The sequence below is a fragment of the Ursus americanus genome, chromosome X, assembly GCF_024610735.1.
Source record: "Ursus americanus isolate L20-20 chromosome X, mUrsAme1.1.p, whole genome shotgun sequence".
Classification (NCBI taxonomy): Eukaryota; Metazoa; Chordata; class Mammalia; order Carnivora; family Ursidae; genus Ursus; species Ursus americanus.
In genome coordinates, this window is record NC_142164.1 from 63,205,124 (window position 1) to 63,229,115 (window position 23,992).

A 23,992-nucleotide genomic window follows, 5' to 3' on the forward strand; every position below is an offset into this window, starting at 1 on the left:
CGTGGCATACACACACACGTGCATGCATGTGTGTGTGCCCATGCACGCGCGCGCGCACACACACACACACACACACACACTCACACAATGGAATATTACTCAGCCAACAAAAAGAATGAAATCTTGACATTTGCAATGACATGGATGGACACACTGTTTTTCATAATAATCTGTGACAATTCTATTTCTGTGGTGTTGGTTGTTATTTCTCCTCTTGCATTTGTGATTTTATTTATTTATTTTCTATTTTCTTTTTGATAACTCTGGCTGGAAGTTTATCAATTTTATTTATGTTTTCAAAGAACCAGCTCCTGGTTTCATTGATCTGTTCTATTGTTTTTTCAATTTCTATATCATTTACTCCTGCTTAATATTTAGTATTTTCTTCCTTCTGCTGGCTTTAGGCTACATTTGTTGTTCTTTTTGTAGCTCCTTTAGGTCTAAGGTTAGTTTGTTTATTTGTGATTTTCCTTCCTTGTTGAGGTAAACCTGTGCTGCATCTCAAAGTTTTGGTTTTTTTAAATTTTTTAAAATTAAATTCCACTTATTTATCATACAGTGTAATACTAGTTTCAGTTGTACAACACAGTGACCCAACACCTCCATACAATACCCGGTGCTCATTAGAACTGCACTCCTTAATTCCCATCATTTATTTAACCCACTCTCCCATCCCCTCCCTTCTGGTAACCATCAATTCATTCTCTAGAGTTAAGACTGTATTTTATGGTTTGTGTGTCTCTCTTTTTTTCCCCATTTGCTCATTTGTTTTGTTTCTTAAGTTCCACATATGAATGAAATCATATGGTATTTGTCTTCCTCTGACTTATTTCACTTAGCATAATAATTTCTAGCTCCATCCATGCTGTTGCAAATGTCAAGATTTCATTATTTTTAATGGCTGAGTAATATTTCATTGTATATATGTACCAAAACTTCTTTATCCTTTAAACAGTCCATAGACACTTGGGCTATTCTCATAATTTGTGTATTAGAGAAAATGCTACTAAAAACATTGGGGTGTATGTGTCACTTCAGGTTAGTATTTTTGTATTCTTTGGGTAAATACTTAGTATTTCAAGTGCTGGATTGTAAAGTAGTTCTCCTTTAAGTATTTGAGGAACCTGCATACTGTTTTCCACAGTAGCTGCACCTGTTTGCATTCCCACTAACAGTGCAAGAGGGTTCCCCTTTTCTCCATATCCTTGTCAATACCTCTAGTTTCTTCTGTTACTGATTTTAACCATTCTGACAGGTAGGAAGTGATATGTCATTGGAGTTATGATTTGCATTTCTCTGATGACCAGCGATATTGAGCATCTTTTCATGTGTCTGTTGGCCATCTGTATGTCTCCTTTAGAAAAATGTCTATTCATGAATTCTGCCCATTTTTAGTTGGATTATTTGTGTTCTTTGGGTGTTAAGTCTTATAAGTTATTTTTTAAAAATATTTATTTATTTGAGAGAGAGAGAGAGAGCATGAATGGGGGGAGGGGCAGAAGAAGAGTGACAAGCAGACTTCCCACTGAGCAGGGAGCCTGATGTGGGGCTCCATCCCAGGACCCTGAGATCATGACCTGAGCCAAAGGTAGACACTTAACTAACTGAGCCACACAGGCAGCCCTTGTAAATTATTTATATATTTTGGATACTAGGCCTTTATCAGATATGTCATTTGCAATTATGTTCTCCTATTTCGTAGGCTGACTTTTAGTTTTCTTGGTTGTTTCCTTCACTGTGCAGAAGCTTTTTATTTTGATGTTGTTCTGATAGTTTATTCTTGCTTTTCTTTCCCTTGCCTCAGGAGATGTATCTAGAGAGAAGTTTCTATGGCTAATATCAAAGAAATTACTCATTGTGTTCTCTCTTAGGATTTGTATAGTTTCCTGTCTCACATTTAGGTCTTTAATCCATTTTGAATTTATTTTTTTTGTGTATGATGTGAGAAAGTGGCCCAGTTTCATTCTTTTGCATGTTGGTGCACAGTTTCCCAGCATAGTTTTTTGAAAAGACATTTTTTTCCCACTGTATATTCCTTCTTGGTGCTGCATTCTAAAGGCTTTGGACTATTATTTTTTTAATTTAAATTCAATTAGCCAAAGTATAGTACATCATTAGTTTTTGATGTAGTGTTCAATGTTTCATTAGTTGCATATAACACCCAGTGCTCATCACAACATGTGTCCTGCTTAATGCCCATCACCTTGTTACCACATACCTCCACCCACCTCCCTTTCCGCAACCCACAGTTTGTTTCCCAGAGTCAAGAGTCTCTCATGGTTTGTCTCTCCGATTTCTTCCCATTCAGTTTTCCCTCTCTTCCCCTATTCCTCTGCACTATTTCTTATATTCCACATATGAGTGAAGCCATATAATAATTGTCTTTCTCTGCTTGACTTATTTCACTTGGCATAATACTCTCCATTTCCATCCATATCGATGTAAATGGTAGGTATACATCCTTTCTGATGGCTGAGTATTATTCCACTCTATATATGAACCACATCTTCTTTATCCATTCCTCTGTTGAAGGACCTCTCGGTTCCTTCCACAGTTTGACTGTTGTGGACATTGCTGCTATGAACACTGGGGTGCACGTGCCCCTTCTTTTCACTACATCTGTATCTTTGGGGTAAATACCCAGTAGTGCAATTGTTGGGTTGTAGGGTAGCTCCATTTTTAAGGTCCCAAGGAACCTCCATACTGTTTTCCACAGTGGCTGTACCAGCTTGCATTCCCACTAACAGTGTAAGAGGGTTCCCCTTTCTCCACAACCTCACCAACATTTGTTGTTTCCTGTCTTGTTAATTTTAGCCATTCTAACTGATGTAAGGTGATATCTCATTGTGGGTTTGATTTGTGTTTCCCTGATGCCCAGTGATGTGGAGCATTTTTTCATGTGTCTGTTGGCCGTTTATATGTCTTCTTTGGAGAAGTGTCTATTCATGTCTTCTGCCCAATTCTTGACTGGATTATTTGTTTTTTGGGGGTTGAGTTTGATAATTTCTTTATAGATCTTGGATACCAGCCCTTTATCTGATAAGACATTTGCAAATATATTCTCCCATTCCATAGGTTGCCTTTACTTTTGTTGATTCTTTCCTTTGCTGTGCAGAAGCTTTTTTTCTTGATGAATCTCCCATAGTTCATTTCTGCTTTTGCTTCCATTGTGTCCAGAGACGTGTCTAACAAGAAGTTGCTGTGGCCAAGGTATAAGAGGTTCTCCTCTAGGATATTGATGGTTTCCTGTTTCACATTTATTTTTTTTAATTTTTATAATAAATTTTTATTATGTTATGTTAGTCACCATACAGTATATACTTAGTTTTTGATGTAATGTTCCATGATTCATTATTTGTGCATAACACCCAGTGCACCATGTAATAGGTGCCCTCCTTAATACCCATCACTGGCTTATCCCAATCCCCCCCGCCCTGAAGTCCTCAGTTTGTTTCCCAGAGTCCACAGTCTCTCATGGTTCATTCCCCCTTCTGTTTACCCCCCCTTCACTATTCCCTTCCTTTTCCTACCAATGTTCCTGCTATTTCTTATGTTCCATAAATGAGTGAAGCCATATGATAATTGTCCTTCTCTGCTTGACTTATTTCACTTAGCATAATCTCCTCCAGTCACATCCATGTTGCTACAAAGGTTGTGTAATTGTTCTTTCTGATGGCTGAGTAAAATTCCATTGTATATATGGACCACATCTTCTTAATCCAGCAATCTCTGGATGGGCATCTTGGTTCATTCCACGATTTAGCTATTGTGGACAATTCTGCTATGAACATTGGGGTGCATATGGCACTTCACCTCACTATGTTGGTATCTTTGGGGTAAATGCCCAGCAGTGCAATTGTTGGATCATAGGGTAGCTCAATTTTTAACTTTTTAAGGGACTTCCACTGTTTTACAAAATGGCTGTACCAACTTGCATTCCCACCAAAAGTGTAAGAGGGATCCCCTTTCTCCACATCCTCTCCAACATTTGTTGTTTCCTACCTTCAATTTTAGCCATTCTAACAGGTGTAAGGCGGTATCTCAAGGTGGTTTTGATTTGAATTTCCCTGATGGCTAATGATTTTGAACATTTTTTTCATGTGTCTGTTAGCCATTTGTATGTCTTCATTGGAAAAGAGTCTGTTCGTATCTTCTGCCCATTTTTTGATTTGATTATTTTTTTCTCGTTTATTGAGTTTGAGAAGTTCTTTGTAGATCTTGGACACTAGTCTTTTATCTGTAGTGTCATTTGCAAATATCTTCTCCCATTCCGTGGGCTGCCTCTTAGTTTTTTTGACTGTTTCCTTGGCTGTGCAGAAGCTTTTGATCTTGATGAAGTCCCACAGGTTCATGTTTTCTTTTGTTTCTCTTGCCTTTGGAATGTGTCACGAAAAAAGTTGCTGTGGCCAATGTCAAGGAGGTTGCAGCCTATGTTCTCCTCTAGGATTTTGATGGATTCCTGTCTCACATCGAGGTCTTTCATCCATTTGGAGTTTATCTTTTTGTATGGTGTGAGAGAGTGGTCAAGTTTCATTCTCTTGCATGTAGCTGTCCAATTTTGCCAGCACCATTTATTGAAGAGACTGTCTTTTTACCACTGGATGTGTTTTCCTGCTTTGTCAAAGATTAGTTGCCCAAAGAGCCGAAGGTCCATTTCTGGGTTCTCTATTCTGTTCCATTGGTCTATGTGTCTGTTTTTGTGCCAGTACCATGCTGTCTTTGTGATCACAGCTTTGTAGTATAGCTTGAAATCAGGCAAAGTGATGCCCCCAGCTTTGTTTTTCCTTTTCAACACTTCCTTGACGATTCGGGCTTTTTCTGGTTCCACACAAATTTAAGGGCTGTTTGTTCCAGTTCTTTGAAAAATGTCATTGGTATTTTGATCGGGATGGCATTGAAAGTGTAGATTGCTCTGGGTAGCATAAACATTTTAACTATGTTTATTCTTCTGATCCATGAGCATGGAATATTTTTCCATCTTTTTGTGTCTTCTTCAATGTCTTTCAAGAGTGATCTGTAGTTTCTAGAATATAGATCCTTTACGTCTCTCGTTAATTCCGAGATAACGTATGATTTTTAGTGCTATTGTAAATGGAATGGATTCCCTAATTTCTCTTTCTTCAGTCTCATTGTTCGTGTATAGAAACGCAACTGATCTCTGAGCATTGATTTTGTATCCCGCCACATTACTGAATTGCTCTATAAGTTCTAGTAGTTTGGGGGTGGATTCTTTTGGGTTTTCCATATAGAGTATCATGTCATCTGCGGAGAGAGACAGTTTGACCTCTTCTTTGCCAATTTGAATACCTTTTATCCCTTTTTTGTCTGATTGCTGTTGCAAGGACTTCTAATACTATGTTGAATAATAATGGTGAGAGTGGACATCTTTGTCGTGTTCCTGATCTTAAGGGAAAGGCTTCTGCTTTTCCCCATTGAGTATGATATTTGCTGTAGGCTTTTCTTGGATGGTTTTATGAAATTGAGGAATGTACCCTCTATCCCTACACTCTGAAGGGTTTTAATCAGGAAAGGATGTTTTTTTTTTTTGTCAAATCCTTTTTCTGCATCAATTGAGAGGATCATATGGTTCTTGACTCTTTCTTGTTCATATGATCTATCACACTGATCAATTTGCAAATGTTGAACCACCTTTGCATCCCAGGGATGAATCCCACTTGGTCATGATGGATAATCCTTTTAATGTACTGTTGGATTCTTTTAGCCAGGATCTTCTTGAAGATTTTGGCGTCCATATTCATTAGGGATATCGGTCTGTAATTCTCCTTTTTGATGGGGTCTTTGCCTGGTTTGGGGATCAAGGTAATACTGGCTTCATAGAATGAGTTTGGTAGTTTTTCTTCTTTTTCTCTTTTTTGAAGCAGCTTCAGGAGAATAAGTATTATTTCTTCTTTGAATGGTTGGTAGAGTTCCCTGGGGAATCGGTCAGGCCCTGGATGCTTGTTTTTGGGGAGGTTTGTGATCACTGCTTTAAGCTCTTCATAATTAATTGGTCTGTTTAAATAATCAATTTCTTCCTGTTTCAGTCTTGGTAGTTTATAGGTTTCCAGGAAGGCATCCATTTCTTCCAGGTTGTTTAATTTATTGGCATAAAGCTGTTGATAAAACTTTCTAATGACTCTTTCTATTTCATTGGTGTTGGATGTGATCTCTCCCCTTTCATTCATAATTTTATTTTATTTATTTTTTTAAAGATTTTATTTATTTATTCGACAGAGATAGAGACAGCCAGCGAGAGAGGGAATACAAGCAGGGGGAGTGGGAGAGGAAGAAGCAGGCTCATAGAGGAGGAGCCTGATGTGGGGCTCGATCCCAGAACACTGGGATCATGCCCTGAGCCGAAGGCAGACGCTTAACCGCTGTGCCACCCAGGCGCCCCTCATTCATAATTTTATTAATTTGGGTCCTTTCTCTATTCTTTTGAATAAGTCTGGCCAGTGGCTTACCGATCTTATTTATTCTTTCAAAGAGCCAGATTCTAGTTCTCTTGATCTGCTCTACTGTGCTCCTGGTTTCTAATTCATTGATCTCTGCTCTAATCTTGATCACCTGCCTTCTTGTGCGTGGGTTAGGCCTGTTCTTCTGTTCCAGCTCCAGCTTCTTGAGGTGAGAATATAAAATCTGGATTTTAGATTTTTCTATTCTTTTGAGTGAGGCTTGGATGGCCATGTATTTTCCCCTTAGGACCGCCTTTGCAGTGTCCCATGTGTTTTGGACCAATGGGTTTTCATTTTCATTGGTCTCCAAGAATTGTTTAAACTGATTTTTAATTTCCTGGCTTACCCACTCATTCTTGAGCAGGATGGTTCTTAGTTTCTAAGTGTTTGAGTTCCTTCCAAATTTTTCCTTGTGATTGAGTTCCAGTTTCAAAGCATTGTGGTCTGAGAATATGCAGGGAATAATCCCAGTCTTTTGGTATCAGTTTAGACCTGTTTTGTGACCCAGTATATGGTCTATTCTGGAGAAAGTTCCATGTGCATTCGAAAAGAATGAGTATTCTGTTGTTCTGGGGTGTAGTGTTCTGTACATATCTATGAGGTCCATCAGGTCCAGTATATCATTCAAAGCTCTTGCTTCTTTGTTGATTTTCTGCCTAGGTGATCTGTCTATTGCTGAGAGTGGAGTGTTGAGTTCCCCTACTATCAACGTATTATTGTCTATATGTCTCTTTATTCTGGTTAAGAGTTGGCTTGTGTATCCAGCTGCTCCCCTGTTGGGGGCATAGATATTTATAATTGTCATATCCACTTCCTGGATACACCCTTTAAGAATAATATAGGGTCCTTCTGTATCTCTAACTACAGGCTTTAGTTTAAAATCTAATCTGTGTGATATGAGAATTGCTACCCCAGCTTTCTGTTGAGGTCCATTGGCATGAAAAATGGTTTTCCATCCCTTCACTTTCAGTCTGGATGTATCTTTAGGTTCAAAATGAGTCTCTTGTAGACAGCAATTCAATGGGTCATGTCTTTTGATCCAATCTGCAAACCTGTGGTGTTTTATGGGAGCATTTAGGCCATTCACATTGAGAGTGATTATTGAAAGATTTGATTTTAATAATGTTGTGTTGCCTGTGAAGTCTATGTTTCTATAGATTGTAAATTTCTGTTCTGTGTCACTCTTGGGACCTTTTTACTTTTATAGAACCCCCTTAATAGCTCATGTGGGGCTTGTTTGGTGGTTACGAATTCCTTCAGTTTCTGCCGATCTTGGAAGTTCCTTATCTCTCCATCAATTCTGAATGACAGCCTTGCTGGATAAAGGATCCTGGGCTGCATGTTCTTCTCAGATAGAGCTTTGAAAATACCCTGCCAACCCTTCCTAGCCTGCCAAGTCTGTGTAGACAGTTCTGATGTTATTCTGAAAAATTTCCCTCTGTACGTAAGGATTTTCTTCCCCCTGGCCTCTTGCAATACTTTCTTGTTGGATCTAACATTTGCGAAATGCACTATGATGTGACGTGATGTAGGTCTGTTCTCATTGCCCTTGGGAGGGGTCCTTTCTGCCTCTTGGACACGGATGCTTGTTCCTTTGCCAGATTAGGAGAGTTGTCAGCTACAATTTGTTCAAATATCTCTTCTAGACCTCTCTCTTTTTCTACCCCCTTGGGAATGCCAATGATTCTGACGTTGGAACATTTCATTGAGTCAGTAATTAATCTCCCGTAATCTACATTCTTGAGATTAGATTTTTTTGAGCCACATTTCTGTTTTCACTTTCTCTTCTACCATCCCATCCACCAATTCACTAATTTGTTCTTCTGCCTCATTTACCCTGGCCGTCAGAGCGTCTAGTTTAGACTGCATTTGATTCACAGCATTTTCCATTTCTGTGAGATTCACTCTCAGTTCTGCCCTTAGAGATTCTATATTCTTGTTAATATTTTTGATAATTTTTTTTTCAATCATACACATCCTCTTGACTATTGTTACTCTGAAATCCATTTCTGACAATTTGGTTATATCCATATCCATCAGTTCTGTGGCAGAGGCCACAGACTCATTATCTTTTCTTTGCTGGGGGGGATTTCTCCTCCTTGTCATTCTGATGAGGAGTGGTTGTGGGGATGCCCAGAGCCCAAATTATTGACCAGGTCCCAGTCAGTGTGCACTTGTTTTATAGGGACCTCAAGGATGTGGGCTTCTTCTTCTTTTTTTTTTTAATGATTTTTTATTATATTATGTTAGTCACCATATAGTACATCCCCGGTTTCCGATGTAAGGCTCGATGATTCATTAGTTGTGTATAACACCCAGTGCACCATGCAATACGTGCCCTCCTTACTACCCATCACCGGTCTATCCCATTCCCCCACCCCCCTCCCCTCTGAAGTCCTCAGTTTGTTTCTCATAGTCCATAGTCTCTCATGTTTCATTCCCCCTTCTGATTACCCCCCCTTTCTTTATCCCTTTCTTCCCCTACCGATCATCCTAGTTCTTATGTTCCATAGATGAGAGAAATCATATGATAGTTGTCTTTCTCTGCTTGACTTATTTCACTTAGCATTATCTCCTCCAGTGCTGTCCATGTTGTAGCAAATGTTGAGAACTCGTTCTTTCTGATAGCTGAGTAATATTCCATTGTATATATGGACCACAACTTCTTAATCCAGTCATCTGTTGAAGGGCATCTCGGCTCCTTCCACGATTTAGCTATTGTGGACATTGCTGCTATGAACATTGGGGTGCATATGGCCCTTCTCTTCACTACGTCTGTATCTTTGGGGTAAATACCCATTAGTGCAATGGCTGGATCATAGGGTAGCTCAATTTTTCACTTTTTAAGGGACCTCCACACTGTTTTCCAGAGTGGCTGTACCAACTTGCATTCCCACCAACAATGTAGGAGGGATCCCCTTTCTCCACATCCTCTCCAACAATTGTTGTTTCTTGCCTTGTCTATTTTTGCCATTCTAACTGGCGTAAGGTGGTATCTCAGTGTGGTTTTGATTTGAATTTCCTTGATGGCTAATGATTTTGAACATTTTTTCATGTGTCTGTTAGCCATTTGTATGTCTTCATTGGAAAAGTGTCTGTTCATATCTTCTGCCCATTTTTTGATTTGTTTATTTGTTTCTAGTGTATTGAGTTTGAGAAGTTCTTTGTAGATCTTGGATACCAGTCCTTTATCTGTAGTGTCATTTGCAAATATCTTCTCCCATTCCGTGGGCTGCCTCTTAGTTTTTCTGACTGTTTCCTTGGCTGTGCAGAAACTTTTAATCTTGATGAAGTCCCATAAATTCATTTTATCTTTTGTTTCTCTTGCCTTTGGGGATGTGTCATGAAAAAGGTTGCTTTGGCCGATGTCGTAGAGGTTGTTGCCTATGTTCTCCTCTAGAATTTTGATGGATTCCTGTCTCACATCGAGGTCTTTCATCCATTTGGAGTTTATTTTTGTGTATGGTGTGAGATAGTGGTCAAGTTTCATTCTCTTGCATGTAGCTGTCCAATTTTCCCAGCACCATTTATTGAAGAGACTGTCTTTTTCCCACCGGATGTTTTTTCCTGCTTTATCAAATATTAGTTGCCCAAAGAGCCGAGGGTCCATTTCTGGGCTCTCTATTCTGTTCCATTGGTCTATGTGTCTGTTTTTGTGCCAGTACCATGCTGTCTTTGTGATCACAGCTTTGTAGTACAGCTCGAAATCTGGCATTGTGATGCCCCCAGCTTTGTTTTTCCTTTTCAACAGTTCCTTGGAGATTCGGGGCCTTTTCTGTTTCCATACAAATTTAAGGACTGTTTGTTCCAGTTCTTTGAAAAATGTCCTTGGTATTTTGATCGGGATAGCATTGAAAGTGTAGATTGCTCTGGGTAGCATGGACATTTTAACTATGTTAATTCTTCCGATTCATGAGCATGGAATATCTTTCCATCTTTTTATGTCTTCCTCAATGTCTTTTAAGAGTGATTTATAGTTTCTAGAATATAGGTCCTTTACGTCTCTGGTTAAGTTAATTCCAAGGTAACGTATGGTTTTTGGTGCTATTGTAAATGGGATGGATTCCCTAATTTCTCTTTCTTCGGTCTCGTTATTCGTGTATAGAAATGCAACTGATTTCTGAGCATTTATTTTGTATCCTGCCACGTTACTGAATTGCTCTATAACTTCTAATAGTTTGGGAGTGGCTTCTTTTGGGTTTTCCATATAGAGTATCATGTCATCTGCAAAGAGAGACATTTTGACTTCTTCTTTGCCAATTTGAATACCTTTGATCCCTTTTTGTCGTCTGATTGCTGTTGCAAGGACTTCTAGTACTATGTTGAATAATAGTGGCGAGAGTGGGCATCCTTGTAGGGATGTGGGCTTCTTGATTTTTCAGCTTGCCTTCCTGGGGAGGGGCCTGGCGCACTGATACTCAGGCAGCCCTAATTGGGTAGAGTCTCTGTGTCCCCTGCGAGCGGGGATGGGGATGGGCACTATGTGAGCCGGTATTTCTGGGGTTTTGTTTTGTGGCCACTTTCCCTAGCGGTTTTCTGTGCCTCTTCGGAGAGTCAGAGCAGTAGTGGCTGTATCTTAGCTTCTGTCTCAGAACAGAGAGATCGCAGTCCGCTCTCCACTGAGCTCTCTTGGCCACTTTAACTGTTTCTGTCGGTGCTGCTAAAAACCCAGTAGTGTCCTGGGTTGTGCTCCCCACAGCTGGTGTCCCAGCCCTCACTTCCATGGTCGGCACATCTCTGTGTGTTGTGCTTCTAACACCGCCAGCCGCCCCCAGTTCCCACGTGTCCTCCTGAGCTACCTGTTTCAGTGTGGTTCACATGCACTCCGTACCTCCGGTTTTCAGTCTAGTCCCGCATGCAATCTCCCAAGCTCTCAGTTTCAGTCTAGTTCAAGTGTGCGCTCCAGAGCTCTGGTTTTCATTCTGGTTGCACGTGCGTTTCAGGCTCACGGTCTCAGTTTGCCCTCTCACGGGTTCCAGTCTGCCAGTCTGGCCTGCTCTGCAGTGCAGGTGGCTACTGCTTCCTGGTGCCTGAGCATGGCGGCTCCCTCCCCCGTCTGTTTATCTTCCGATATCTGTGCTCGGATTCACAGCTCCCCGCTTTGTACCTCAATGCTCAGCGCTGGAGATGTTCGTTTCTTGAGATCCAGGTGTATCTTCCTGTGTCTCAGGCTGATTCTGTGGATGTTCAGGATGGTCTGGTACATATCCAGCTCGACTCAGGGGACCAGCTGAAGAAGGGGTCCCCTACTCCACCGCCATCTTTTCTCCTCACAACATCTCCTTTTATACTTTTAACCTTGCAGAAAGTGGTCACTTTTCTGTTCATACAGTTGCTGTTGTTATTCTTTTCTTCATTCTCCAGTTGAGTTTGTACATATTTAGAATGGTTTCATAGCTCTCTAGCTGAATCTGGGACCTGATGAAAACTAGGTCTCCTGCTCCTCATCCATCTTGGACTCCTTCCTCCCCGTTTCACATTTAGGTCTTTCAACCATTTTGGGTTTATTTTTGTCTATGATGTAAGAAAGTGGTCCAGTTCATTCTTCTTCATGTGGCTGTCCAATTTTCCCAACACCATTTGTTGAAGAGACTGTCTTTTTCTATTGGATGTCATTTCCTACTGTGTGGAATATTAGTTGACCATAGAGTTGAGGATCCATTTCTGGGTTCTCTGTTCTTTTCCATTTACCTATTTGTCAGATTTTGTGTCAGTACCATACTGTCTTAATGATTATGGCTTTGTAATACAGCTTGAAGTCCAGCATTGTGATGCCTCCAGCTTTGGTTTTCTTTTTCAACATTCCTCTGGCTATTCAGGGTCTTTTCTGATTCCATACAAATTTTAGGATTATTTGTTTTGTGAAAAATGTCGATGATATTTTGGTAGGGATTGCATTGAATGTGTAGATTGCTCTGGGTAGCATAGACATTTTAATAATATTTATTCTTCCAATCCATTAGCATGGAATGTTTTTCCATTTCTTTGTGTCTTCTTTTGTTGTATCCCAGAGGTTTTCAACTATCATGTTTTCATTTTCATTTGCTTCAATGTATTTTTTAAATTCTTCTTTAATTTCTTGGTTGACCCATTCATTCTTTAGTAGGATGTTCTTTAACCTCCATGTATTTGTGGTCCTTCCAAATTTCTTCTTGTGGTTGACTTCAAGTTTCATAGCATTGTGGTCTGAAAATATGCATGGTATGATCTTGTTCTTTTTGTACCAGTTGAGTCCTGATTTCTGACCCAGTATGTGATCTATTTTGGAGAATGTTCCATGTGCACTTGAAAATCATTTATATTCTGCAGCTTTAAGTTTAAATCTCTGAATATATCTGTTAAGTCCAACTGGTCCAGTTTGTCATTCAGTAGCTTTGTTTCCTTGTTGATTTTCTGCTTAGATCATATGTCCATTGCTATGAGTGTGGTGATAAAGGCTCTACTATCATTGTATTATTATCAATGAGTTTCTTTAATTTTGTTATTCACTGGCTTATAAAATTGGCTGCTCTAAGTTAGGGGCCTAAATATTTACAATTCTTAGATCTTCTTGTTGGATAGACCCCTTTATTATGATATAGTGTCCTTCTTCATCTCTTATTTCAGTCTTTCATTTAAAATCTAGTTTGTCCAATATAAGGATGGCTACTCCAGCTTTCTTTCGATGTCCATTAACATTATAAATGTTTCTATACCCCCTCACTTTCAATATGGGTGTGCCTTTGGTCTTAAAATGACTCTTGTAAGCTGCATATCAATGGGTATTTTTAAAATCCATTCTGATACCCTATATCTTTTGATTGGAGCATTTAGTCCATTTACATTCAGATTAATAATTGAAAGAGGGGTGCCTGAGTGGCTCAGTCAGTTAAGCATCTGCCTTCGGCTCAGGTCATGATCCCAGGGTCCTGGGATCGAGCCCTGCATTGGGCTCCCTGCTCTGTAGGGAGCCTGCTTCTCCCTCTCCCTCTGTCTACCATTTCCCCTGGTTATGGTCTCTTTGTCAAATAAATAAATAAAACCTTTTAAAAGTGCTCTTTTTTAAAAAAAAGATTAATAATTGAAAGATGAATTTAGTGCTATTGTATTACCTGTAATATCACTGTTCCTGTAGATTGTCTCTGTTCCTTCCTGGTCTTTGTTACTTTTGGGCTCTCCCTTGCTGTTCAAAGGATACCCTTTAATATTCTTGCAGGACTTATTTACTGTTCACAAATTCATTTAATTTTTGCTTGTCCTGGAAACTATCTCTGCTATTCTGAATGACAGCTTTACTGGATAAAGTATTCTTGGCATGTTTTTCTCATTTAGTGCACTGAATATATTATGCCAGTCCTTTCTGGCCTGCCAGGTCTCTGTGTACAGGTCTGCTGCCAGCCTTATGTATCTTATGTATCTACCCCTGTAGTTTAGGGACCTCTTGTTGTGAGCTGCTTTCATGATTTTCCCTTTATCTTTGTAGTTTTTGAGCTTCAGTATATGTTGAGGTGTTGATCTGGTTTTGTTGATTTTGGGGGCGTTCCCTGTGCCTCCTGGACTTGAATGCCAGTTTCTTTCCTTAGATTAGGGAAGTTCTGAGGTATATTTTGTTCAAATAAACTCTCTCTACATATATATGTATATATATAATACAAGGAAAGGAAACAATATATATATAAATTATATATAAAATAAATATAAAAAATGAATTTAAAAAGAATTGAAAAAAATAAAAAAATTAACTAGAAAAATGATACTGAGAGACAAAGGAATAAAAATACAAAGAATGCTATATACTGTTTTCCCTAAGGGCTGAAGCTATATAGCCTTCTATGATCAGTAAACTTGGTGATAGCTAGTTATCTGTGCTGGTGTTCTGGGGGAAGGGACTGTTGCACTGATTCTCAGGTGGACTTGCCCTAATGGAAATGATCCTCCAGTGGGTGGAGGCAACGCTGGGTATCAGCAGCTCCAGACGCCACTAGGTGGAATTGTTTTGCTCCCTGAAGGCTTTCAGAACTAATGGGTGGGAGGAATATGGCTGTGCCCACTCTCTAGCCTGGAGAGGAAAATTCACACCCCCAGTATTCAGTGAGCCCTCACAGAAGAGCAATCAGCCAATGTTGTCTCCCCAGTTTCTGTCAGAACTCTGTGTTCACCTGGCCTGTGATGGAGCACTTTTATCTCAGGCACATGACTGAGTTCCAAAACTCCAAATTTTACAAACACCTGCGGCAAGGACCCACACTGTTCCTTCCAGGTGAGTGGTGTCTCATCACTCTTCTGTCTTTTGCTGGGCCCCTCCCAGTAAAGTGGTCCCACGAGAGTAGTGGTTTGCAGTTTATGGCAACAGAGAGCAGAAAATCAGCACCTAGACTTGCTGTTCTCAGCTGGCTTCTATGTTTTTACGCCTGGGAACTCTGCCACACTCAGGCACCACCTATTGTTCCTGAGACTCCAGGGATCCTGAGACCATGCTGTCATACCTGGGATTCTGCCCCACTATGACACCTGAGCACCTTTAAGCCAGGCACCTCCCCCACCGTAGCAGACTTCTAGAAGTTCCCATTTTGCACTCTGCTGCTTATAGTACTTCACAGTAGCCTCCTTAATCAGGCTTCCTCCTCTCTGCTGTATCCTCAGCTATATCACACCTGATTCAAGTTTCTGCACCTCCTACCTTCCAAACAGTGGTTGCTTTTCTACTGATAGACTTGCAGCATTTATTTTATTAGATCTTCATTTGATTTCTCAGGTGTTCAGAATGATTTGATAACTATCTAGCTGTATTCAAGGGATGAGACAAACCTAGGGTCCCTCTACTCCTCCTCCATCTTATCTCCTAAATCCCCCTTTAATATTCTTGCTGGGATGGTTTAGTGGCCATTGTTTCCTTTAGTTTTGTCTGGGTAACTATCTCTACTACTCTGAATGATAGCATTGCTGGTTAGAGTATTCTTGGTTGCAGATTTTTCCCATTTAGTACTTTGAATATATCGTGCCACTCCCTTCTGGCTTGCCAAGTTTTTGTTGAGAAGCCTCCAGCTAGCCTTATGGGTTTTCCCTTGTAAGTAAATGACTTCTTTTCTCTTGCTGTTTTTAAGATTTTTTTCTTATTCACTATATTTTGCAAATTTAATTACAATATGTGCTGCTGTTTGTGGGGATTCAGTGCCTGGATAGACAAAATCTGACTTGTATACGCCTCCCTGGATGAGACTGATTGAAAAGCAAAGGAGGACTGCCCAGAATACTGGGCCTTCTTTGAAGTTTTTTGGCTGAAAGTGGCCAGATTCTTACTGCTGCTCAAGGTTCTCATCTAGGGAGTAAATGCTTACATTTTGAAGAAAAACAGGCACCTGTGGTTGTCATGAACTTCACGAGCTCCTTGCCTTGCATGCATGTCCCAAGCACTGCTTGCCCTTATCACACACTGCCCCATATATTATTGTCCTGATCATTAAAGCTGCACATTCCTTCTTGTTTTGCTTTTGCACTTGGCGTATTGATAAAACTCACAATAAAAGTGGAGGCAAAGCTTGGCTCAGGGCCTTTTGCCACCAGAGCATCTGGTCCCCAGGCCCTCTCATTTCTCCTACTAAGGTGTCTGGAGTAATCTTTTCATTTGCCATCTCAGGGTTTGCTGCCAAACCTGATAGGTGTTGGCCTGCTTTTGTTGATTTTGATGGAAGTTCTCTGTGCCTCCTGGGTCAGGATGTCTGTTTCTTTCCCTGCATTATGGAAGTTTTCAACTATTATTTTTTTTAATGAATTTTCTACCCCCCCTTTCTCTTCTTCTGGGGCTCCTATAATCCAAATGTTATTACATTTGATGGAGTCACTGATTTCCTGAAGTCTGTTCTCCTTTTGCATAATTCTTTCTCTCTTTCATTTGGCTTCATTGCTTTGCATTACTTTGTCTTCTAGGTTATTAATTTATTCCACTGCTTCTTCCAGCCTGCTGTTCACTACATCCAGCATGTTTCTAATCTCATTTATTGAATTCTTCATCTCTGATTGATTCCTTTTTAACTCTTTTATCTCTGTGGTAAGAGTTGCACTGAAGTCTTCTATTTTTGTCTCTAGCCCAGTGAGTTTCCTTATGATTGTTGCTTTAAATTCTCCATCAGGCATATTACTTATATCTGTTTTGGTTAGATCTCTGGCCTTGGCCTTATATTGTTCTTTCATTTGGGATAAATTCTTCTGTCTTTGCATTTTGTCTGAGCTTCTGCCTTCTTCTCTGTGTTAGAAAATCTAGTTATGTCCCCTGCTTCTGAAAGTAATGGCCTAAGAGGTCATGTAGTGCCCAGGGCCTGGTGCTTCAGGAAGTATCTCTGGTGTGCACTGCCTGTGCTCTGCTGTTTTGTTCTTCTTGCACTATCATTCATTCCAGTCATCTGCAGGGGCTCTCCTTGCTTGCAATGGGCAGTTTGCTTCTTGGCCTGAATGTGGTGAGTTTTAATTAGGCGTGCTCTGGTCTGCTTGTGAAATGAGACTGATCACTACCTCCACCAGAGCTGAAGCCCTGCAAAACTCTCTGGTTGGGAGATGTGGTGTGGGAAGGTGTTTGTGCTGGTCTCCTGGGAGAGGGCCCTACAATGCTGGGAATGAGGCAAGCATGACTGACAAGGACAGTTCCATCAGAGCACAGGGGGGTGCAGCTTGCTGTAAGCATGTTAGACAGCCAATGTTCACACTGCACTGCCTCCCACAGGTGGCTCTGTGTTTATGCTAAGGGGGAGGGGAGGGGAATTGTGCCAACCAGCAACTTTGCTCTCTGAGAGGTGCCTCCATGAACACTGCTTCTCAAGTATGTGCTCTGAGAACAGCGAATAATCTTCCCACAGTGTGCCCCAGGTGCTCTTCAGATTCCTGTTTCCACACTGTCTGCCACCGGGTTGTTTGCCTGCCTTCTCACCAACAACAGCATAGCACCCTCTGTGCTCTATCCCAGTGAAGCCCACTGACCTTTAAAACTCCAGGCTTTCAGCCCTGCTGGTTTCAAGAACATACAAAATTCTGCCCCTCTCATTTCCTAAGCCAATGGCTTTAGGGAAATGTTCTCCTTGTGCATTCCCCTTTGTGCTCCTCTTGGTCACCCTTCTCCACTACTATGGCTCCCACCTATCCACAGCACTTACAATTCATTTCTTCCCTAAACCTCATCTCTGAACTTTTAACCTTCTTTCATGTTGCCTCTTTTCTCCTTTTAGTTGTGAAGTTTGTTTTGTCAAGCTTTAGGTCAATTTCTGGGGTATTTAGGATGATTTGGTCACTTTCAAGTTTTGTTCATGGGATAAGGCAAGCCTAGGGTCCTCCTACTCTGCAGCCATCTTCCCATCTTAGAGATTTTCTATTTTTGATATAGTCATTTACAGCAACAAATTTCCCTCTCAACACTGCTTTTAATGCATCTCATGAATTTGGGTATGGTATGTCTTTGTTTTAACTCATTGAAAAATATTGTCCAAGTTCCCTTGTAATTTCTACTTTAATCTATTGGCTAAGAATGTGCTGTTTAATATCTACATATCTGTGAAATTTCCATTTTTCTTTCTCTTATTTCTTTTTAGTTTTACTCCATTGTGGTTGGGAAACATACTTTGTACGGTTTCACTCTTTTTAAATTTATTCATTCATTCAATCCCACACATGTGTCCTTGGCCACCACTGCACTTTGGAGCAGCTGGACCTGGACTACCAGCTCAGTTCAAATTTTGATAACACTTTGTATGTACACTGCCCATCCACCACCCACAGAGATGCTGCATGGCACTGGCCACCACAAACATGCCCCTGCACCAGGCACTGGAAAGGCACCCAACTTTGGGGGATCCAGCCTAAGACTAGAAGCTCAGTGTAAATTTTACTAACACTGCCCCCACCACTGAGCCGTTCTGCAGTCATGCCCATTCAGAGCTGACCTATCTTGGTCTCTCTAACATCACAGAGAGCAAGATCAGCCCTTAATAGGCAGTCATTGCATACATCTGGACTGAAAGGAAAAGTGACTCCGACGCAATAGTAGGACACAAGCAACACACATAGGAGACTCCCCTGAAGTGCCAGTTTCTGGTGAACAGGTGACTCTATGCTTCAGGGTAATATAGGACCCCTTCTTCATAGAGCCTTACTTTTAAGAGCAGAAGACATAGCTGACTTTCCTAAACTGCAGAAACAGACACAGAGAGGTAGACAAAATGAGGAGACAGAGAAATAAGCCCTAAAAGAAAGGACACAACAAAATCTCAGCAGAAGATCTAAGAAAAACAGAAATAAATAGTATGCTTGATAGAAAATTTAATCTAATGATAATAAAGATGCTCCCTGGACTTCAGAAAAGAGTGGAGAACATCAGTGAGACATGCGAAAAATAGATAAAAATAATGTATCAAAGATGAACTCAATAAATGAAATTGAAAATAGAAAAATAGTACATTACAAGAAGCAGAGAAATGTATCAGTGACCTGGAGGATAGAGTAATAGAAAGCAATCAAGCTGAACTGGTGAGAGACAAACAAATAATGCATAGTGAGAATAGAGGTAGAGAACACAATGACTCCTTCAAGTGTAATAACAATTCCATTACAGGGTTCCAAGAAGAAGAGAGAGAAAGGGGGGCAGTATATGTATTTGAAGAAATAATAGCTGAAAACTTTCTGATCATAGGTAGGGACACGAATGCAGATTCAGGAAGTCCCCCAATAAACCAAACCCAACCAGGTCCACACGAAGGCACATAAAAATTAAAATGGGAAAAAAATAGTGATAGAGGGGAAAAAATGTAAAGGTTGCAAAAGAAAAGAAGAGAGTTACATACAAAGGAATCCCGCCAAGGCTGTCAGCTGACTTTTCAACAGAAACTTTGCAGGCCAGATGAGAGTGACATGATGTACTCAAAGTGCTGAAAGGGAAATATCTGAAGCCAGGAATACTTTACCCAGCAAAGCTATCATTCAGAATAGAATGAAACACAGTTTTCCATACAAACAGAAGTTAAAAGAATTGATGATCACTAAACCAGCCCTACAAGAAATGTGAAGGGGGACTCTGTGAGTAGAAAATGAAAACCATAATTAATAGTAAGAAAAATAAGAAGCACAAAATAAAAGGATGTAAAAGATGATACCAAATATCTGAAATGTGGAGGGGAGTGTAGTAAAGAATGATTTCAAAAATATGTGACCGTCTATGGTCAGGAAGAAGACAGGGATGTCCACTCACATCATTGTTATTTAACATAGCACTGGACATTCTACCCTCAGCAATCAGAAAACAAAAAGAAAGAAAAAGCATCCAAATTGGAAAGGAATAAGTCAAACTTTCACTATTTGCACATGACATCATACTCTGTGTAGAAAACATGAAAGACTCCATAAAAACATTGCTAGAACTGATACATGAATTCAGCAAAGTAACAAGGTACAAAATCAATGTACAAAAATCTGTTGCATTCCTATACACTACATTTCTATACATTTCTATATATAATGAAGCAGCAGAAAAAGAAATCAAGGAATCCATCCTGTTTACAATTGCACCAAAAACCGTGAAATACCTAGGGATAAACATAACAAAAGAAGTAAAAGGTCTGTATCCTGAAAACTATGGAAAACATATGAAAGAAATTAAAGATGACACAAAGAAATGGAAAGACATGCCATGCTCATGGATTGGAAGAACAAATATTGTGAAAAGATCTATGCTACCCAAAGCAATCTGCACATTTAATGCAAACCCTATCAAAATACCATCAACATTTTTCACAGAACTAAAAAAAAAAATCCTAAAATTTGTGTGAAACAACAAAAGACCCTGAATAGCCAAAGCAATCCTGAAAAAGAAAAGCAAAGCTGGAAACATCATAATTCCAGATTTCAAGCTATATTACAAAGCAGTAATCATCAAGACAGTATGGTACTGGCACAAAAATAGACACATACATCAATAGAACAGAATAGAAAACCCAGAAATGCACCCACAACTATATGGTCAATTAATATTCAGCAAAGCAGGAAAGAACATCCAAAGGAAAAAAAGTCTCTTCAACAACTGGTGTTGGGAAAACTGGACATCCACATGCAGAAGAATGAAACTGGACAGCTTTCTTAACCTGCACAAAAAGATAAATTCAAGATGGATGAAAGACCTAAATATGAGACAGGAAAGCATCAAAATCCTAGAGGAGAACACAGGCAGAAACCTCTTTGACGTTGGCCATACCAACTTCTAACCAGACACGTCTCTACACACAAGGGAAACAAAAGCAAAACTGAGCTATTGGGACTTCATCAAGATAAAAAGCTTCTGCATAGTGAAAGAAGAAATCAACAGAGCTAAAAGGCAACCTGCAGAATGGGAGAAGATATTTGCAAATGACATATCTGATAAAGGACTAGTATCCAAAAATCTATGAGGAACTTATCAAACTCAACACCCAAAACACAAATAATCCAGTTATAAGAAATAAGCAGAAAACATGAATTCACATTTTTCCAAAGAAGAAATCCACATGGCCAAGAGGTGCGTGAAAAGATGTTCAACATCACTCATCATCAGGGACATGCAAATCAAAACCATAATGAGATATCACCTCACACCTGTCAGAATGGTTAAAATGAACAACACAGGAAACAACAGATGTTGACAAGAATGTGCAGAAAGGGGATCCCTCTTACACTGTTGGTAGGAATGCAAACTGGTGCAGCCACTCTGGAAAGCAGTATGGAGGTTCCTCAAAAAGTTACAAATAGAACTACACTATGACCCAGCAATTGCACTCCCAAGTATTTACCCAAAGGATACAAAAAGACTGATTCAAAGGGACACAAGCACTGCTGTGTTTATAGCACCATTATCAACTGTAGCCAAATTATGGAAAAAGCCCCAATGTCCATCAACTGATAAATGAATTTAAATAAAAACTTGAAACAAACAAAAAGAAATAGAACACTATTAGATAGTAAACCACATCTTATTTAAAAAATAAATAAACGATCATCAGCTTAATATGGACTGCTATATACAGAAGCTGTTATATATAAACTGAGTTGTAACCACCAATCAAAAAACAGTAATAGATATGAAAAAATAAAGAATAAGGAACCCAAGTATATCATTAAAGAAAACCAGCAAACCATGAAAGTAAGAAAGAGAAGAATCAGGCAAAAGCTAGAAAAACAACCACAGAACAAGTAACAGAATGGCAATACATATTCATCTATCAATAATTACTTTGAATGTAAATTGTCTAAATGCTCTAATCAAAATAGATAGGGTGATAGAATGGATTAAAAAAACAAGACCTATGTATTTTTTTTGAGAGAGACACAGAGAGAGAGAGCATGAGTGTGTGTGGAAGGGTAAGAGCAGAGGGAGAGGGAGAGAGATTATCTTAAGCAGGCTCTATGCCTGCTGCAGAGATGAATGTGAGGTTCAATCCCATGACCCTGAGATCAGGACCTGAGCCAAAATCAGGAGTTGGATGCTTAACCAACTTAGCCATCCAGGCATCCCAAAACAAGACCTATCTATATGCTACTTACAAGGGACTCAATTCAGACCAAAAGATACCTGCAGAATGAAAGTGAGGGGATGGAGAAACATTTATCATGCAAATGGATGTCAAAAGAGAGCTAGATTAGCAATACTTACAATAGCAATAATAAGACAAAATGGACTTTCAAACAAAGTCTGTAAAAAGAGACAAAGAAGGACACTATATAATAATAAAGGAGACAGACTAACAAGACGATATAAGAATTATAAATATATATGCCCCCAACATGGGAGCACCCAAATACATGAAACATTTCATAATAAGCATAAAGGAATAAATCCATAGTAATGCAATAATAGTAGGGGACTTTAACACCACACTTAGAGCAATGGATAGATCATCTAAACAGAAAATCATCAAGGAAACAGTGGCTTTAAATGACACACTGGACCAGATGGCTTTAACAGATATATTCAGAACATTTCATCCTGAAAAAGTAAAATACACATTCTTTTCAAGTGCACGTGGAACACTCTCCAGAATAGACCACATATTAGGCCACAAAACAAGCCCCAACACATTCAAAAAGACTGAAGTCATACCATGCATCTTTTCTGACCACAACACTGTGAATTAGAAATCAACCACAAGGAAAAAATCCAGAAAGAGCACAAATACATGAAGGTTAAATAACATGCTACTAAAGAATGAATAGGTCAACCAGGAAATCAATGAAGAAATGAAAAAGTAAAAGGAAACAAATGAAAATGAAAGCACAATGATCCCATACCTTTGGGATGGAGTAAAAAAAAATGTTTCTAAGAGAAAAGTTAATAGCATTATAGGCCTACCTCAAAAAGAAAGAAAATCCTGAAATAAAAAGCTGAAACTTACACCTAAAGGAACTAGAAAAATAACAAACAAAACCGAAAAGCAGCAGAAGGAAGGAAATAATAAAGATTTGAGCAGAAATAAATGAACTAGAAACTAGAAAAAAAATGGAACAGTCCAATATAACCTGGAGCTGATTTGTTGATAAGATCAACAAAATTAATAAAACTCTGGCCAGACTCATCAACATAAAAGAAAGGACTCAAACAAAATCAGAGAGGAGCAATAGCAACCAACACGACAATAGTACAATTGTCAGAGAATATTTTAAAAACTAGAGACATGTGGCTGGCTTAATCAGAAGAGCATGTGACTCTTGATCTTGGAGTCATGAGTAAAGATTACTAAAAAAATGAATAAACTTAAAAAAACTATATTCCAACAAATCACGCAAGCTAGAAGTGGATAAATTCCTAGAAACATAAAAGTGAAATAGGAAGAAATAGAAAATTTGAACAGACTGATAATAAGCAAATAAATCAAATAAGTAACAAAACACTTCCAACAAAGAAAAATCCAGGACCAGATGGCTTCGTAGGTGAAGTCTACCAAACATTTAAAGAAGAGTTTGATGAGGGAACGGAAGGCAAGCTGAGGACAGAAGCTGACACCTTGCAAACCTCCCCCCCCATGGGTGTATGCAACATTCCTCAGGCACTCCTGGCTGCCCTAAAGGACAAAGAAACAGTCCTTACTACCTACAGCCCATTGACAAGTCCTTGAAACAGGCATGGTGACATTCCTCTAGGAACTCAGCTGCCTTGATGTCAATACTTTGCTAAGGGCAAAAGGCAGTCCTAGCCTAAGTCCCTCCCCTCCACCAAGATCCTGTATGTATAAAAATTCCTTTGGAAACTTCCTTTATCTCTAACCCCCCCCCAAGATACGTGTTGGCAATCATCCCCCAGGCATATGGCCCACCGATAAACATCTGAAGGGTCTCATGACTAAGGTTTTATTAGATGGTAATAAATGACCCTTTCCCAACAGTAGCTAGCCCCCTCAAGGTCCTGGAGACCTTGCTTCCAAAATTCCTTAGAGACTTACGCTATCCCTAGCCCCTTCCCCACTTGAGGGTATAAAATAAGCCATTCCTCACAACCCCAGGGCAGAAGCTCTTTCTGCCCATGGGTCCTGTCCCCGTGCTTTAATAAACCACCATTT

The 23,992-nt window shown here is 39.7% G+C and overlaps 1 protein-coding gene across 3 annotated transcripts in view; it reads left to right on the forward strand.

Moving 5' to 3' along the window:
• Positions 1-23,992, forward strand: part of ABCB7 (ATP binding cassette subfamily B member 7) — a 311,206-nt gene that overhangs the window by 271,233 nt on the left and 15,981 nt on the right. The window lies entirely within an intron of this gene.